Source organism: Micropterus salmoides, unplaced genomic scaffold (genome assembly GCF_014851395.1).
Source record: "Micropterus salmoides isolate LMB-PRFRI ecotype aquatic unplaced genomic scaffold, ASM1485139v1 Ms_hic_scaffold_2, whole genome shotgun sequence".
Classification (NCBI taxonomy): Eukaryota; Metazoa; Chordata; class Actinopteri; order Centrarchiformes; family Centrarchidae; genus Micropterus; species Micropterus salmoides.
In genome coordinates, this window is record NW_024041150.1 from 27,563,611 (window position 1) to 27,581,620 (window position 18,010).

At 41.4% G+C, this 18,010-nt stretch overlaps 1 protein-coding gene and 1 long non-coding RNA gene across 2 annotated transcripts in view; one reads left to right on the forward strand and one right to left on the reverse strand.

Annotated features, from left to right (window-relative positions):
• Window positions 1–18,010, reverse strand: part of si:ch73-335l21.1 (insulin receptor substrate 1-B) — a 45,818-nt gene that overhangs the window by 5,925 nt on the left and 21,883 nt on the right. The window lies entirely within an intron of this gene.
• On the forward strand, window positions 5,794–17,830 carry LOC119911749. The gene is made up of 3 exons (XR_005446024.1): window positions 5,794–10,543; window positions 10,933–11,006; window positions 17,255–17,830. It is a non-coding gene; the product is annotated as an uncharacterized LOC119911749 (long non-coding RNA).

Below are 18,010 nucleotides of genomic sequence, written 5' to 3' on the forward strand. Positions count from 1 at the left end.
CGACCTACACATTCAAGGAAGCAAAGAACTTTATCCTGGAAAGTACCATAATAAGGATGTAAAAATCCCAGCAATTCCAATCCCAGTTGTTTCCGCGATGGCAACAATTTTTCCTGCCAGTAACTTCAGCTCTTGCAATCCTCCAGTGCTGTTATTACACTTGATTCCATTAAATCATATATCCTGCAAGCAGGAAAGTGGGTAAGACGTACAACTGCGCAACATGAGCCGGGGTTCAACGTCAAAGACAGCTGCAGATACACAGAACGAACACCGGCAGACTGAAGCAGCAGGATAGCTCCTGTGTCACCTCATTTAATTTCTAGCAATGACGCCAAAGAGTCTGTCGGTTATGAAGATATAATGTTTGCAGTGTGACCACATGATATGTGTCTGATTTCGCAGTACTTATTCGTTAGTCATGAATCCGGGACGTCTGTGGAAGACAATGAGATTCAGGCGATACTCCCCCAAAAATCTATCTTTGAGTATCAAACAGTTGCCTCCTGTGGGCTTCAAAGGTGGCTGTAAAGAGTTTTAAAATGGCTTCTTCGTGGAGGGGCAGCAGCTGTAGTCAGTTTGGATTCACAATGGGTTGCAATGACCCAGATTCACAGTGAAACAAAAGTATCAAAACATCCATAGTAACTTTTAAAACGACCCCCTTGCGGTCCAACAATCATCACGTTCCACATGAATAAACTGCTAAATACTTCCATTTCATTCCTCATGTATGACCATGCTTAAGCTAAAACCTTTTTACTAGTCTTCCATTGACCAATTACTCTTTGTTTTGAGCTGGTCCGACCAACGGAACAGCAGATTTGATGATTCGTGCACAAGCCAAAGAACACACTGGTCACAACCTCCACAAGTTAACGCACACGTTTTTTCATAAGCTCAATAGGTTCTTGCGTAAACATCGGAAGGGAAAAAGTATTGGTTCCTTGTAAATCTATGGCTCCCGGTTAGAATTAGAGCTGCAGCAGTTAGTTGATTAATAAAACAGAAAAGTAATTGGCAGCTAGTTTTATTATTAATTAGATCGTTTTCATTTTTTTAAGCCAAAAATGCCAAACTGGTTCCAGCTTCTCAAATCTTAGAATTTGCTGCCTTTCTCTGTTTTATAAACTGAATATCTTCATAAATCATCTAAAATACACCTGAAGATGTGACCTTGGGCTGTGGGAAATCATATGGGCATTTTTTCAGACACAAATTTGTCGATTAATGGAGAAAATAATCTGCAGATCGTTAATGATGAAAATCAAGTTAATTATAACAAACCCTAAAACTTTAAAATCACCTTTAAAGTCTACAGGGAAGGAGTATTTGATAGTCAGACAACAGACTTTGAGTACCAGCTTTCACATTTACTCCTTTTGACTGTGAAGGGAACTAACTAAGAGAGAATACATTCAACCAGTTTAATAGAAATACACCGATGATATAAACAGATGTGAAGACATTTTTAGAAAAATAAAAACATAGCAACGAAATTGTGAGAATAATTAAAATAAATTACATCCAAAATAGTAAAACTATCTGAAAACCTTAATATTTAATTGACAACTGCGACCACGTTGACATTTTTTAGCTTGATGCTGAGTTAATAATCAGTGACAAATTTGCAAAACATTCCTTGTATGTTTTTTTTTTCCCCACTGTCCAAACCAATGTTACTATTAATTGGATCGGCTGTCCTGAACAGGCACGGGAGCCGCCAAAAAGACTATTATGTTTGCAGGAACAGCAGCAGTTTGTTTGGAACAAATACAAGGAGAGCCGGCTACTGGGTGAGCATCGATCATCGGCAAGACTGAACACATGAACGGAAAATCCGAGGAAGAAGGCCCTGCAGTAATCCCACCGTGCTGGACTGACACGTGACTTCTGGGAAGTGTAGAACACGACCACATTAATAATGTTGTCTTTTACAGAAAGTTAAAGTGATAACTAGACAACATCCCCTGGTCCCACCCATAAACGTCCGACTGGAAGCTTTTTATTGTTTTAAACGCCCCCCTTATGAGAACAGCGAACGCAGCACATTTTCCCTTTATGTCGAGCTTTAAATTTCCATACATTACACTACGCAGTTGGCAGAGGAGAGCAGGTTGTGTGGGGTTGAAAGACGAGTGCTGTGTGTGCTTATTGCACTTTCACGCACACACTCTATCCCGCCTTTAACTCTGCTGCTGTCAATCACACTCGCCGCAGCTACAACGTTAACAGGCTATTATGCAGGGGTGTGTGTGTGTGTGCAGGTGTGCAATGTGTACAACAGTGTGTGCGGGGGTGCAAGGGAAAAAAAACCCCACAGGTGTTCTGAGGATACATAGTGCAAACACACACCAGACCTCGTTATGACGTTAATGAATTCTCAAGAGAAAGGTGGTAAAGTGAGCCAGTGAGAAAAGGCCACAAGCAATTTTTACATGACATATTAAAAGCTTTAACCCATTAAATATTGTAATTTCTGTCTGCGTTTTGTCAGATTTCTGGACACGACTGCATATTTCAAGTGTAAAAACAAAGGGGACGAGGCGGCAGGGTAGGTCTTATTATGCAGCGACACAGTAGCAGAAACTGGGTGGGTGTGTTACGGCACACAGAGGAGCTGGAATGTGTGGGGACAGGAAGAGACAGACAGAGACAGAGCAGCAGTGCTGAGTGGGGAGAAAAAGGGGGAGAAAAAAAAAAGGACTTCTGTGGGAGAACCGCATTCACTGCCCATGTGCAGCTTCACATCTGAGTATTTTTAGACCACCCTTGAACAAAATGCGAAAGTCCAGTTTGCATTCGTTATCCGGCCAGAACACTGGGTGAGAATGTGGGCCTTAGGTTGTAAGTGGCAGAAGATTTTTGCAATTTCAAAATATACAAAGAATGTGTGGACGCTGCTGGAGCATAAGCTGAACCTTACACTGTCGCTGTCGTGTGTGTGTGTGTGCGTGCGTGCGTGCGGGGTCTCCCAGTCTTGTAGTGGGTGGTTTACAGACTGCAACTGAGCTAATGGTGCGTTCCAGTTGACATGGGAAGTCGGAATTTCGGGGGTTCAAGGGTCAAAATTTCAAAGGGAACGCCCCCTTAAATCGGAATCCCGACTTGGGAAGTCTGCACTGCCCCGACTTTGTGATCCAAGATGGCTGTCGGGGTATCAACACTTAGTGAAAGCTGTGGTTATACTGTTTATTATTGTGACTCATATAAATGTTTGTACACAAAGTGCTGTCCAACAGCTGTTGTGGACGTGTTGCTACAGTGTTTAGTGTGAGTAAATACCACACAATGCGTTTTTTTTTTTTTTTTAAATCAACCGGCGAATCAATAGCTAACCTGGCTTGTTGTCAACAAACAGCTGGCCGAGCGAGGTTTTCCGACTTGTTGGGCCTTTCCGAAACTGCTTGCTCCTCCCTCTCCCTACCTACTTCCACTCCGTCTGCGCGTTCATGCGGAGGCTCCGCCACAATGACGGCCATCCGAAACCAATGAGTGCGGAGTGGTACGATGCTGGCTTGTTGAAGGTGTGTAACCCTTTGCTGCATGATGGGGGACCCTTCTTTCATTTGCGTTCCGTGTGACTTTGCCGGTTAACATGTAGGATTTTTTATTTCGAAACTACACCAACATTGCATGTCACGTCACTTATTCACAGGTTAACAATGTAGCCCAAAGGTTATATTGTGTTTAATAAAAAAATGCTCTTGTCTGATAGACAATACAAAGGCTGTCTTTATTGAATCATATTCATCTTATACGAAAATCTTCCAAAACAAAACAAAAATAGCCTACATTAAACAACAGAATAATTCAACATTGACACAACGGGATACACAGGGGGATTAGACTATGTAACAAGCAACAAAGGCATTAAAGAAAAATAGTTAACCTAAGTCTTTATATAGGCTATTTCAATATAATGTATAAATTATAGTGAAATGTTGTATTTGTGAATGGAACATTTTTCATATAGGCTAAGATTAAGAGGTTCAAATAGCCCATGTAGGCTTTTCTTTATAAAGAATATCAAATCTTTTCATGAAAGAATATACTAATATTCATTTTTCATAAAAATATAAAGTCATGTTCTTAAAGAAATATTCGAGATGAACACAAACACAAAATGAATGACAAATGCTTTCAGTTTCGTTATTGTAAAAAACACACTTTTCCTCAACATCAATCCTGAATCTTTATACAACTGTTATTTATTTGATACGCATATTATAGCAGTGAGTGCAGCTGTAACGTCAGATCCTATTTACGCTGTGGGGAGTGGGTAGTTCATCCGAAAGTTGTCGCTGTATTTAAACCCTACGCGGGTTAGGGAGCTCGATTTGGCTGTGAGGGTGACTCCGACCAGAGTTCACTCGTGTCGGAGCGGAAGTGGCGAGGGTCTAGTTTCGGAAAGGCCCCTTAACTGGAACGCCGTCAACTCGGGTGTGACGTCATTCCCCGCTCCGACCTGCGATCATAACACAGACTCTGGTTCCAGACACTTCAATGTGAGAATGCTGCTTTTCTTGTTTTATATCATTGTAAATTAAATATCTTTGGACAGTTGGTCAGAGACTTTTAATGACAGCTTAGAACTGTGATGGGCTATTTTAGAGACTTAACAGTCATTTAATCAACAAAAAATCTTCAAATGGATGGATAATCAAAATAATCACAACTTTTCACCTCCCTGTATGTCCGTACAGTGACAGTTTAGCCCAAATGCAGAAACGTCCTTCAGTGGTTTAGTTGTAAATGTAACTTTTAAAATATGGGCATCCTTGTGTAACAGAAACTGGCTACTGTTCTGAAATCTGACATGGGACGTCCTGTCCCTGGACAGGACACACAGAGCTAAAGCCAAATGGGTTTTGAGGAATGTTATCTCATTCACTGTCTCTCACACACACACTTTCAATGTTTGCTGACTCAGACCACCGATTTCTCTCTGTGTCGCTCCACCAGTTCGGCCACTTTCTGCCATTGTGGCGCTCCAGAACGATCACACACACACACACACACACACACACACACACACACACACACACACACAGGCGGCGTCTTGAGTGAAGTGATATACAGAGTGATAGCATAAGCAGGTGGGGTCCTCAGTTCAGAGTAAGGCTTTTCCCGGAATCCCAGTGGCCAGCTCGCTCCGATTAACAAAATGAAACACAAGAAGCTGTTGCACCATCTTTAAGAAAGGCAGCTGAGCGACAGAGCTGCTGTTGAGACATCTGTTTACCGTCATACTGTGTCAGATAAGCATAAGAGTTAGCATCATTACTGTCGGGAACATTATCTGACTTTTGGAAAGTTGGAACATCTCGACGGGAAGGTATATCTTTTGAGGAAAAGATAAATCTTCAGTGAAGTAGTTTCTTAATAAAAGGCATGCCATGATACTTAAATGGTTTAACTGCATCACAGTTTTCCTAGGATTGAAATATAAAACATAGTTTCTTAAAAAAAAATAATAATCAAAAGTCCATCTTCAGGGTTCTGAGACTGATTAAAAGCTAAACTGCTGTCAGACGACAGCCTATTGGTTTTGAGATTGCATGTCGGCCAATGTGTTCTGCCTCTTTTGCTCTCTTTTGTTTACCTACGTGCAACCAAAGTCCGCTCAAACGTGATTGGTCAATACTTGGACTACAATTGGAAACCAGAACTCTTCTGATCCCAGAATCTGTCCTACAGACTCTGCATTCCTATGCAGATGTGTGTTTATTGAGATTAGCTAGTAAGTGACTGTAAATAATAAATGTGGCCCTCACTTACCTATTAAACCAGATTCACCCTTGTTGTCTGACTGTTTCACTGAGTCAGAAGGTACAGAGAACAACTGACAAACCTCTGGACTCGCTGACAGTGTGGAATCTGGTTTGCATTTGGAAATCATGTCCCGTGTGTTTAGAAACTGATGCCAATCTGTGTTTCACAGTGCCTGCGAGTGCGCGTCCATGTGCCAGCTTCTGGCCTTCGCTCCAGTCTGAAGATGAATTGTGTAATTATTAATAGACACCCATGCCCCTTCATACTGCAACAGCACAAACGCACACACATCAGAGAAGATGCCCCATTTGTATTAAGTTACATGTTGCTTTATTAAGGGCTCTCGGTTTAGAGGGGAATAACCAGGAGTGTCATATGTGTGAGTGTGATAGCTAGAGTTAAGGTGTGGTTGAGTGTCTATATGTGAGTCGGTGTGTGTCTGACTGTGGGTAGACAGCTAGACTTGGCCAACAAGTACCGCAAATATTTATCTAGGAAACTTCTGGAGGCTCAGCTAGCGAGGCTTCTCGTCTTGTCCTCGTCTCCACAGGAGGTAAAAGACATTTAGCAAGAGAGTCTTCTTCTATTCTCCATGTCCATCCTGTTTTTAGCCTCCCCGCCACACATTTTTTCTATTGTTTTGCTCTACTCCACCAGATTGGATGTGAAATGAAAATATGACCAAGAGGTGCCGACTTCCTGTTCCACCTTTAAATCTGCACTAATCAATATTTTTGTATTAACAATGACTACATGGAATGTGAAAAAGGAGGGTCGCTCTGTGGGGTGAACCCACAGAAAATCTCTACATCCAGTTATTGAGCCAGAAATTTTCCTCAGAAAGAACTGTAGAGCAAAACAGCACTAAAGGTGAACTGTAAAGGCAGGAGTAATATTCCTTTTTATGGCATTTTTGAACAGTGCAGCAGGACAATGACATGGCCACGTCTCCACAAAGACCGGTCAACCAATATGGATGTAAAAACCCTGAAATTAAACCCCACAGTGCCCACAAGGTCCCCACATCACAACAGTCTTTTCATTTTAGAGCTAATGTGCAGGAGCAAAACCAAAAAGACATAATGTCACAGAAGGACAATGAATTGATTAAATTACGTATACTCATACTTGAAATGTTTGCTGACCATTTTCAAATGTAAGTGGTACTGTTTTGGATTTTTGATGCAGTTTTCCTTCTGTTTCAAACAGCCACTGGTTTCCATTCAGTATTTAAATCAAATGACACACTCTTTATACTTGCTTCAGTTGTATAATCCATCATAATGAACATAAAGTCTGCATTTATTTTTGATAAAACCTGCTGCATAGTGCAGTTTAACTAAGCGACCCCACAAAATAATGTGACTTGGGACAAAAACTCCTGCAGGTTTGATGTTTACTACAAAGAATTACAAAACCCAAGTGTCTGGTAATAGTGGGAAAATGTTGTGAAAATACATTAAATAAACAGTATAATATTACATTTATTTAGCTGATGATAAAAGCTTATCCAAAGTGACTTGCACTGCACACAATCCAAAACTACTGAGTGGCAGCTGAGTCGTAAACAAGCTGGCAGTAGCAGAGCATAGTGGACCAACTGGGGTGTATGGTTAGACCACGTCCTGGAAGTAGGATGGTCCCGAGCCATGTTTTGCGCCATGCTAAGCTGTGATGTAAAGTACATGTGATTTGTAAGACACGCAAAAACCACAAGTATGTTCCTTTAATGTCTGCTCTGTGTGGGATTTCTGACATAGTGGGACAAGAATGGAGACGGGCTGAAACAAGAAAACGACTTAAATAGAGACACGGTTGCAAGTGTCCGGCACAATAACACCAGGACACGCTGGTCGGGTGCGTAATGTATGAGTCAACGGACCACAAGCCGTTGGGTAATGCGCGCGCGCGTGTGTGGAATAGAGCTGGGCAGCGAGGCGACAGTGGTAGCTGGCTTGGGTCATGGCTGCACAAGCACATTACTACAGCTTATGGCTAGACACGCACACACGCACGCACGCACGCACACGGCGAACAAATACTCAAATCATGCAAAGAAACAAAGTACCCCAATGTGATATTTTTCTCTGTAGCCATATTCTCTCTCACACGTGTATCAAGTCAGATCCCGGTGGACCTGAAGTCCCCACGTCATGTAAATGAGCTGCATGATGAAGCATGGTCGGTCAATACCTGTGTGTGTGTGTGTGTCCATATGCTGTTTTGGACAGGAGGTGATGATTCATATTCAGATACTGCTGCAAAAAAGCCTTTAGCTGCAGGATCATCAGCACACAGTGGAAAGGGACACGCTGTCGCTAGGACGCGGCGAGCGTAAACACGTGCTGATGATGACGACGATGACGACGACGACCACGTGCTCACACCTACAAATATAAATCAACCTGTCGCACACAACGGGGGGAACACGTGCAAACAAAAACTCATGTCACCTTTCTTTCAGCTCCACAGGATGACAACTGGTCATGAATACAAACAATTCCATTAATGGCAAATGAAATTCAGCAGGGAGCATAAACAGTAAACACAGCGTGCGCATGCACAGATATATAGAGCCTCCCGACTCCGTCTCTTGCACACGTCATTTCGACTTGTTTGTTCTTGACCACGTATGACTAATAAGTAAACAGGAGAGTTGTGCGCATTTCATTTCCTCTCCTTCTGCAGATTCGAGGCTTTTAATGCTCTGGTTAGGCGCTGTGACGCCTGCAGTGGAGAAGAACATTGTGTTAACAGAGAGAGCTGAAGGGCGAGGGCATTAATTCTCATTTCCAGAGATGTTGTTTGTCCGGGCAGCAGAAACAGAACATCAAGTTTACCAGGCAGGGAGAAGAAAACGACAATGTCTACTCACGAACAACAGGTAGACATACAGCCAGCAGTACATACAAGGCTTGAGTCCACGCTGCGGGCAAACACACCTGAAACACCTAGATCACTCAAATGCACGTGCAGAGAAATTCAAGCATATGTGCGGTCATTCACTCGCAAACCGTCAAACGAGATGGTTCCAGTTTGTGCCAGACAGGTGTGGTTTCCACATCATTTAAATTTGGCACACATCGCTTGAGTGGCAAGAATAATAAATCATGACTGGTAAAGCTGGGCATAGCTTCTGAATCCAAATGAAAAGTTATTTTCTTTCCCAACACCTCAAAGCTGATGGAAGTTTGGCCTTATGATTGATTAAACGCAACCACAGACTAAGGCTGGACAGGCTTTATATGTTGCTCTCATTTGGTATTTAACTGTCTTGTTCATTCCTACTAGAACTCATCCTTTGCAAGCAGTGTCACCACAGTGTTTGATCATCAGCTGATCGGGATTTAATGTCTCTGATGTTTGCAGCAAGACCAAATGGAGAACACACATTCATCTCATCTGTGGTATATTTCCTAAGACGCAGGTTCACTCTATAATTAATTCCTGTTAGTTTTGCGGTATGAAGTTGTCCTCCGTGGATATTTATGGGCTGTTAAATTTAATTGCTTACATTCCTGCCAAAGTCAGTAACTAAGATGTCTTAAATCGACTTTCAGATGAGTCACTGATAAGATTTGGGAGAAATACAGTTTTATGCCTCTGAAGGATTATTTGTTTTTATGCATATCTAAAGAACAACTAATGATACAAAGCTGACTAATTACTTTTATTGTCAACTGACGGTACATTTAAAACTGTCCGATAATGAGCAACCATGACTTGGTGTGCATGGCTCTCTAATAAGAGTGATACTAGGCCTTAAAAGGGTTTGGAGGGCCCCGTTTTTAGATTTACCTAAACCCACAACACAAGCAGTGTGGATTAAACCTTGTGTTTGTCTGCTTTAACATGCTCTGTCCTGCTCTAGCCTTTTAGCACAATATAATATTTGTGGCCATTAAGTTCATATTTAAAACCCTTTTACAGGGTTCTTGTGTTTTAAAAGTTGGAAGTTTTAGCGTAAGCATTCCCTTACGCTAGCTATCTACACCTTATATCCACAGTCAACAGCCAGATATAGAATATAGAAATAAGAAGCTGCTTTGGTTTACTTTTATGTGAAACCGAAGACCAATTGTCTCAAAAATCAACACAAATGTTGAGTAGTAAGATCGCTTATCATTAGGAAAGGTCAATTATTCTGTCAATTAATTTTTAAAAGTAATTATTTAGCCTATAAAGCCTAAAGCTAAAAGATATTTTAGCTTTCGGATATAAAACAAAAGAAAAAGCAGCAAACATTCGACAATAAATTACTTTTATTAATGTAAACAAACATTTAAGAATTTTTAAAAAGCGTTTAATTCCTCTTCTGTCAATCAACTATTGATTAAATTGGCTAATGGTTCAGCACTACAGGGTGCAGACTTGTCTCCTGATGCAAGAAATCTATGTAATCCCAAGAAAATCATTTCCAGCCAGAAAGCACATGTGGTTCCACGTAACTGACTCTACAACACACACACACACCCACCCACCAAATTGTGCAATTTAATCAAGAAAATGCTGCAAAGCACAGGAAGCTGTTAGTTCTAATACCGAGGCCCGGTTACGGTGCTGACGCCGAGGTGACGTGAAGGTGAGGCAGCACTCTAAAGGTTAATGACCGCTCTCAGGCCAATAATGGCAGCGGTGAGCAAACATCACTGCCCCTTCATTCGATCTGTACCGACGAGTTACATAAGGCGGGTCAAAGGACTGTTTGTTTTTTCTCTCGATCACCATAAAGAAGATTTCAATTATCTCGACTGTGGAAAGTGTTCGGGTGAGAGGGCTGTATATTGAATTTATACATATTTGTATGTAGATAGCTAGACAAAGTGTGTGTCTGTGTGTTTGAGGGGAACAGCCAGGGGGTGAGTCTTTCTCAATTTGGCTTCCTGATCACATTAAGGAGAGCTGCAGAGAACACGGACCCTGGTTGATGTGTCAGGATTAGGTAACTGAAATGTAAGCTGTGTGTGTTTAGCCTATAGTTTCCCTCTAGGCAGTCAGAGTTGAGCAATCCGCATGAACTTAATAGATGGCCCCACTAGTCCCATGATCCTCACACTACTTTCTCCTTTGCAGAAATCTCTCCAAGCCCCATGTTGTAGGATCAGTCGGCTAAAGCTATAAATAAAAATACTTACTTTAGTTTTTTTCTTTAAACAGCATGTTGATTCCAGGTTACTGCTGTCATAAACCCATTACCTCTGAGTCGTCTGACCTTCAACCATCATCATCAGGTAATTATGAACATCTGGTTTTATGTAAGTAAAAGTCAGCTGTTTGAAAATCTGGCTTTTATGTCATAGGTTTGATCTGCATTCCTATTGGACAGCATTTTTTTTTACTGTCCTCTAAATGAGTTTTAACAGGCTGAAAGCTGAAACTGCCACAGGCAAACTGAATCACCTGTATCTCATTAACATTAATTAACAGTAAAGTCTGCAAGCTGTATCAACCAGAAACTGTTGTGGTGTTGCTAAGACAGAAAGAAACAACATACTTGAAAAGATTCCTATTTTTAATTCAGTGTTCAAATAGACCAACAGAGTGGTGTGTCTACGCAAACACACAAGTTTCATTTTCAGAAGCTATTAACAGCAACTAGGTAGCTGTTCAGTGGCAGATACTGAGCAGTTTTATAATATCATTGTTTTAAACCTAGACTCTAGCTTTAACAGTTATGAATTTCTAACGCTGAAGCTACAGTTAGCTAAAACAGCTAGAGTGCAGAGCTGTACATACAATGTGCACTCAATTTATCAGATAAAGCTAGCTAAAATCAAAGCAGTCTAACAGTGTAATAAATCCTACCTTTATGAAGGTTCTGATTTTCATTGTCGCTGCTGAACTGTATTAAATCATCCTGAGAGATGTTTCTAGTATTTTGTCTACCCTCATTGATAAAAATGAGGATCATAAACCTAAAACATTTTTGCTAGGTGTACCCAATAAAGTGGCAATTGAGAGTAATTCCCATACAACTTCAGCCTGACTAGAAGTGTAATTAGCCAGATTAATTGAAATACCTGTGGGGGTGTGCAGGGCCTTTCAGTATATAACTAATGTAATATCTTACTTATTGTCAGCTAAAGGGTCCATTTTTTTAGATACTCACAGATACAATTTCCCTCAGAGCAGGTTCAATACAGAAGGAAAAACGCCTAGTGTCTTGACAAGTTGACGTCCGTTTTTAAGAGATAACCTTACATAGTATGACAAGAAACGCGTTTGTGTCTTGTAAATGAATAATTTAAAGCAGTAAATCAAATTACAAATGATGTGAAAGAAGAAATACTCAAGAAACAGAACTACATCCTACAGTATTATCTACGACCAGTCCTCCAAAAGTTGGAGCTGTAATTTTATTTCCAGCAAACATTTTATTTCTTTAACTATGAGCCAATCTGATGTTTTCTCATCACAGAGGACAATTAACGGAACTAAAATGTGCGTCTTGTAGGTAAAACGTAAAATGTAGGCTGTTGAGGGAGTTTAATGTCGGGAGTTGCTCTGTGGTATAATAAAGCCATGAATAATATACTAATAACACAATAGTGATATTAGTACATAACAGCCATGACATAACAAGTCAGCCCAAACTGGCAACTTTTAAGTTTGACTTGAAAGATTCAGGTACAGCCTGTGTCGACTGTTCCAGACAAATGATGAAAACATTTCTGAATGTGATCACCTTCTTTACTTCATTGCAAAGTTGTAAGGAGTTATTCAAAAACAGCCGCCTGGTCTAAAATGACTTAATTGGACACAATTTAAACAGTCAAGCCAGATCAAGGCAAAGCCCAAGGGAAGGGGGAAAAAAAGGGATTTCATGGCGGCTCCTCTGAGAATAACTTAACCCCCCCCTGCAGCAGTCTTAACTCTCACCCTGTGGACAGTGTTAGCACTTCAGCTGACCCCGAGATCAACTCTGACCACCTCTCATCTCCTGAAACTTCTCCACTTGATCCATCCACCCCCAATACAGCTCAAGATGCAACACACACCCACCAACATGTACTGAAACCGCATGCAGCCACATAAACAAACAATATTCTAGCCAGACAGAGGTACACACACACACACACACACACAGTCTCCATGTGAGAAGTGGCTCATTAGGAGACAGTAATCAGCTTAATGCTCTCCAACGCCCACCGGTGCTAAGCTCTTTACAGACAAACCCAGTTAGAGAAGTAGCATCTGAGGGATGCCATGGCCCCGAACCCGCCGAGACGCACACAGTCAGACACACATAGATCATGGTGGAGACATGGCGAAAAACACTGCAGTGGTGGTTGACATCAAGACAATCACCTAAGACAGAGCAGAGATGTGTGTGAGCGTAAGGAGAAAAGAAATTTATATGGGAGAAGGAGACGGAAAAAAGGGTTGGGAAACAAACACAAAAGAGGGAGAAGAACGCAGAAAACGGCACACAAAAAACTCAAATAAAGCAAAAACAGAAGCTCAAATGTTTTCCTGGGAAAGTGTGTGAGGAAGGAGAAAAAAAAGAGAACAAATAAGGAGGGGTGTATGAAAGGAGGGAAACACTCCCTCCTCCTCCTGTGCCCTCAGTAACCCCAGTCGGTTGGTGGGTGGCTGCTCCGTTCTTTTAGGCAGCGCCCCGACGCTCTCTGAGCCCGGCATACATCCCATACCACAGCACACAATCAACGCTCTGTAGCCAGGATCATGCTTATACAGGGAGCTGGCACGCCGCCAAGCTAACACATTCACACAGAGGCATGTACATATGCAGACGCACACACAGAAGATACAGTAAAGGAGGTTCATGTCAGTGTAACCTGGAAAAAAAAAACTCTAAGAAGGGCTGTGAATGGCAACTACTTCCAGTTTCAGTTACTTATTTCAACCAACTGATTGATCATTTAGTCAATATGGGGTTAGAAAATGGTTAAAAATGCCCACCACAATTTTCCAGAACCTTATTAGATGTTTTGAAATGTGCTCGTTTTGTCCGGCCAACACTACAAATCCATAATTTATAACCATAAAAAAGGAGAAAAGCAGGAAAACCTCACATGTGAGAAGCTGGAAACACAGCGTGTTTTACATTTTTAGTCATGCTTGCTGCGTGGCTTGAGGTATGGCAACCAAGATGGTGAACATCATACATGCTAAAAAATAGCAAATTTAGCATGGTCACTGTGAGCATTTATAGCATGCTAATGTTAGCATTTAACTCAAAGCTTCACTGTGCCTAAATACAGCCTCCGAGAGCTGCTAGCATGGCTTAGAGTTGTTTTATAATGCCTTAAAAAATGAAAAGCTTACCAGAACTGTAAACTAGTTGAATTAATCGAGTAATAAAAGGATTGTTTTGACACGTTAGAAGATCCATATCCTTATATCCGTCTGTTAAATATGAAGCTGGAACCAGGAGACGCTTAGCTTAGCTTAAAGACTGGACACAGGGGGAAACAGCTAGCCTGGCTCTGTCCAAAGGTAAATAAAAATATCCATCTACCAGCAAAGCTCACTAATTAACACCTTTGTTTAACTTGTACAACAACTGAAGTGTAAGAACAAGTTGTGGTTTTATGGGGGCTTCATGCACGGGACTGTTTCTCTTGAATGGACAGACATGAGAGTGGTATCAATCTTTTCTCTCTAAATCTTCCTTTGACTACTACAAAGTGACGCAAAGGCACCGCAAATCAACAAAGTAATAAATCGGGCATTCTAACTACATGTACATAGACGTGCACACATAAAGTATGCATTACGCAACTGAGAGGTACATTTACACATTCATACTAACTGCGTTGGCAGGTGCCTCGCCTAAACTTGGGCGTTGAAGGCATGTATCAAGAAAACATGCTGTTTGCCAGTGATTTCTTAATGCAGACATGCCCTGTAAGTTATCTTATAAGAATGCCCTGTAAGTTATCTTTCTGTATGTAATATCTGACGCATGGCCTCGGACCACAGCGACCTCACAAGAGGTGTATTCATCCATTCAAGTACAAACATGGCTCTCACACGCCCAACTGGAAGCTCCTTAATCATGGAACATGATTATGAGAACGAAAAAAAGTCTGGTGTGACAATAAAAAAAGAGCAAACAAAAAGTCCACTCAGAGACAGAGAAAAGACAGGAAGAGGAGGGGAAGAAAAGGAGGTTTGGAGAGCGGAGTAGAGAGGCAGACGGGCTTTGTTCAAAACAGAACGAGCAAAAAACGGCATTGACAAAAGAGACAGGAGGTGTGTGTGTGTGTGTGTGTGTGTGTGTGTGTGTGTGTGTGTGTGTCTCTTGATGCAGAGCCAGGTCAGTGAAGGTTACTTGGCCATTAGTTGAGGAGCTTTTGGCTGATCCCTGCTTCCTGAAAGGTGATTGGCTTGGATGATCTGTCTCAGCTTTTCCTATTAAGAGCAACACAGCGTCGAGACTTTTGCGCGCGCGCGTGTGTTTGTTTGTGTGTGCACGTGGTTTGTGTAATTTATGTATGTAAACCACACATAAAGACTTTCTAATGTAATTAAAGAAGCTCTGAACGGAAAAGCAAGCAAGCACAGGTGTGGTAATCAAACGCTTTTCTGTCACAATCGTGACAAGTTCAATGGCTGAAGTCCTCAAGGAACACACAAACACACACACACGAAGTCTGTCCAGCGGCGCCTCTTTGACTGACCAAGCTGCCAATACAATTCATTCCCCTGCCGCAGTGTTCTTGTATATGTCTGTGTGTGTGTGCGCCAAACGCATGTGAATAAGGCACTAGTCAGTCAAAACATGACTAGAGTACTGAGCCATTAGCCGAGGTTTTACTACCTAATTACCATTCACTGAGCCGGGCAGCTCACCAGAAAACAACACACACACACACACACACACACACACACACACACACACACACACAGGGCAAAGAGCGTGACTGAGCTCCTGCCGAGGACCCCCTTGAGCAAGGCGATTCAACCTCAAACAGCTTTACAGCTCACAGGACAAGATTTCAGATATTTATATAAACTTTTGCCATTTGCTTGTCAATCTTCTTCTGATGTTTTTGTCTGTTTGGTCAGAAATTTCAGAGGGTACTTTTTCGCCAAAAGTAGCTCTGTTCTTGTGCACGGACAAAATGTCTTCACAGGGCATATTTTATTCCAGCTCACCTCCAGAAAATGCCTCTTTTTCTACCTCAAACCTTTGTTACAAATGCAAAAAGAGGTAGTTTTGGTCCTATAGCATACACTGGATTATTTGATATGTTACAACATGTAATTAAAGTTCAGTAAACTTTGTTACAGTTGTAATTCTTTGAGTGTATTTTTTAAATATTTGAGTCTTATTTTTCCTTACCACAGCTTTAGTTAATCTTTGTCGTAGTTGTTTATAATTGGTATTGATACAAATTCTGTAGTTTTTTTGCTTTTATTTTTTAAAAACTATAATACGTCCCGCTCATCACACACCTTGGTCCCAAATCTCTAAATGCTTGTTTATGTGTTGTGTTTAGGTGAAAAACATGCAGATGCATTTAGCTAGGATTTCTTGATTAACTGACTGACCGAAAACTACATTTTCGTTTCAGGACTGCTGGCAGATTGATCTCATGAACTCTCAAATATTTATATCGCTATCCGCCTCAAACATCCAGTATCAGTTGAGCTCTAAGGTGTCGCTGCGTATCTTTAATGTTGTGGTCACTGCATTTGTTCCAAGTCACTCCAGTTTCTTGTCAGACTTCCCAAAACGCCCCATCATCACATGAAACCCCTGTTGAAATAGCCTATATTGTATTTGTTGTGTAACAGGAAGTGTGTACATCTGTGTATAAAGTTTAGTTTGAACACAGAAAGTGTTGAAACATTAATAGATAAGGTGTGTAAGTGATTCCTGGGGAGTAGAGCAAAGGATGGATGTGTCTCTTACATTGAAGCCCGGAAACGAGATTTAATCTTCACTGGCCGAGTGGAATTATACACACACATACACCTTGTCTTATCAGCTAATCTGTCCCTCTTCAGGATTCATGTGACAAGCTCAAGAATGAAGCCACTCAGGTCTGCTGCTCTCGCCCTGACCTTGTGAAATATGGCTTCAACGTCACACAAACACACACACACTTTTTCTCATTTTCCTGCAACAATCAGGAAGAACACACTAAGCGGAAAGATCCAAGTATGTGTGTTCATTTAAAAAAAAAAATGGTATGTGGTGGGAGAAGAGCAGCGTGGTCTGGTCAAGGTCTTGGGAAGATGAGCGACATAAAACAAGACCAGGCGGGTGAGAGAAGCAAAGAGAGGCAGCGGGGGAGTGGAAAAAAAGAGATATGAGACATCAGAGGGAGAGTTTTCTGTTAATTTCCAAGGCAACAAACACAGTGTGTTATTTTCTTATACCATGTTATTACAAATAAATATCATCACTGTTCTCTTTCCCCAGCACTAACGCTCTCCTGTCTGTCCTTGGTACATCTTCTGTCTGTCTTTCCTTCTCAACATCCATCTCTCCCTTTGTTTCTAGAAAAAGCTGAAAAAACTACCCAAAGCAAGCATCCACATCCATTCTCTGTGCTTGCCGGTGTCTAGAGCTTCGATGTGTCCACAGCGCTTTATGAAAAGGCCTTCTGATGTCTATTGAAATTAGGCAAACAGTAACAGTGGGAAAGCAAATATGGTGGATTATAAATATTACGCATGCACGTACGCAATCTGGGCCATGAAATTTCCATCCAAAGACAGAAGAGAAGCTTAACTGATCATACTTATTGTTATTCAATACCGATTGCTGATGATGACGTATGAAGGTTCAACAAGTGCTCAGAGTGCGAACACACACACACACACACACACACACGGATGCACAGACAGACACACAGTAGAGATTTATTCTATTCTATTCATTGTGCAGAACCAAATCCTCCCATTTCCTCTTCTTCCTTACCCTTGAATCAATGGAAGATTAGTCTGTGGTGGAGTGGACCTCAGGCAACATTTGAGTCAACACACACACACACACAGACACAGACAAGTCTTAACATCACTTCCTCATGTAGACAAAAGTCAGTACTTTTCCTTTGAATGACACCATTAAATCCCACTAATCAAGAAGACAAATTAGATTTTCTTTTTAGTAACAGTTGTTGCTGTTTGAATTTCCCAGAACAGGGAAGTCTCCGTCTACTGGAGTGAACAAGTGATAGTATTACGACACATAACACTGATCCTTCTTAAAATATGCAGTTTATGTCAGGAAGCTGATATTCCCCAAAGACAAATC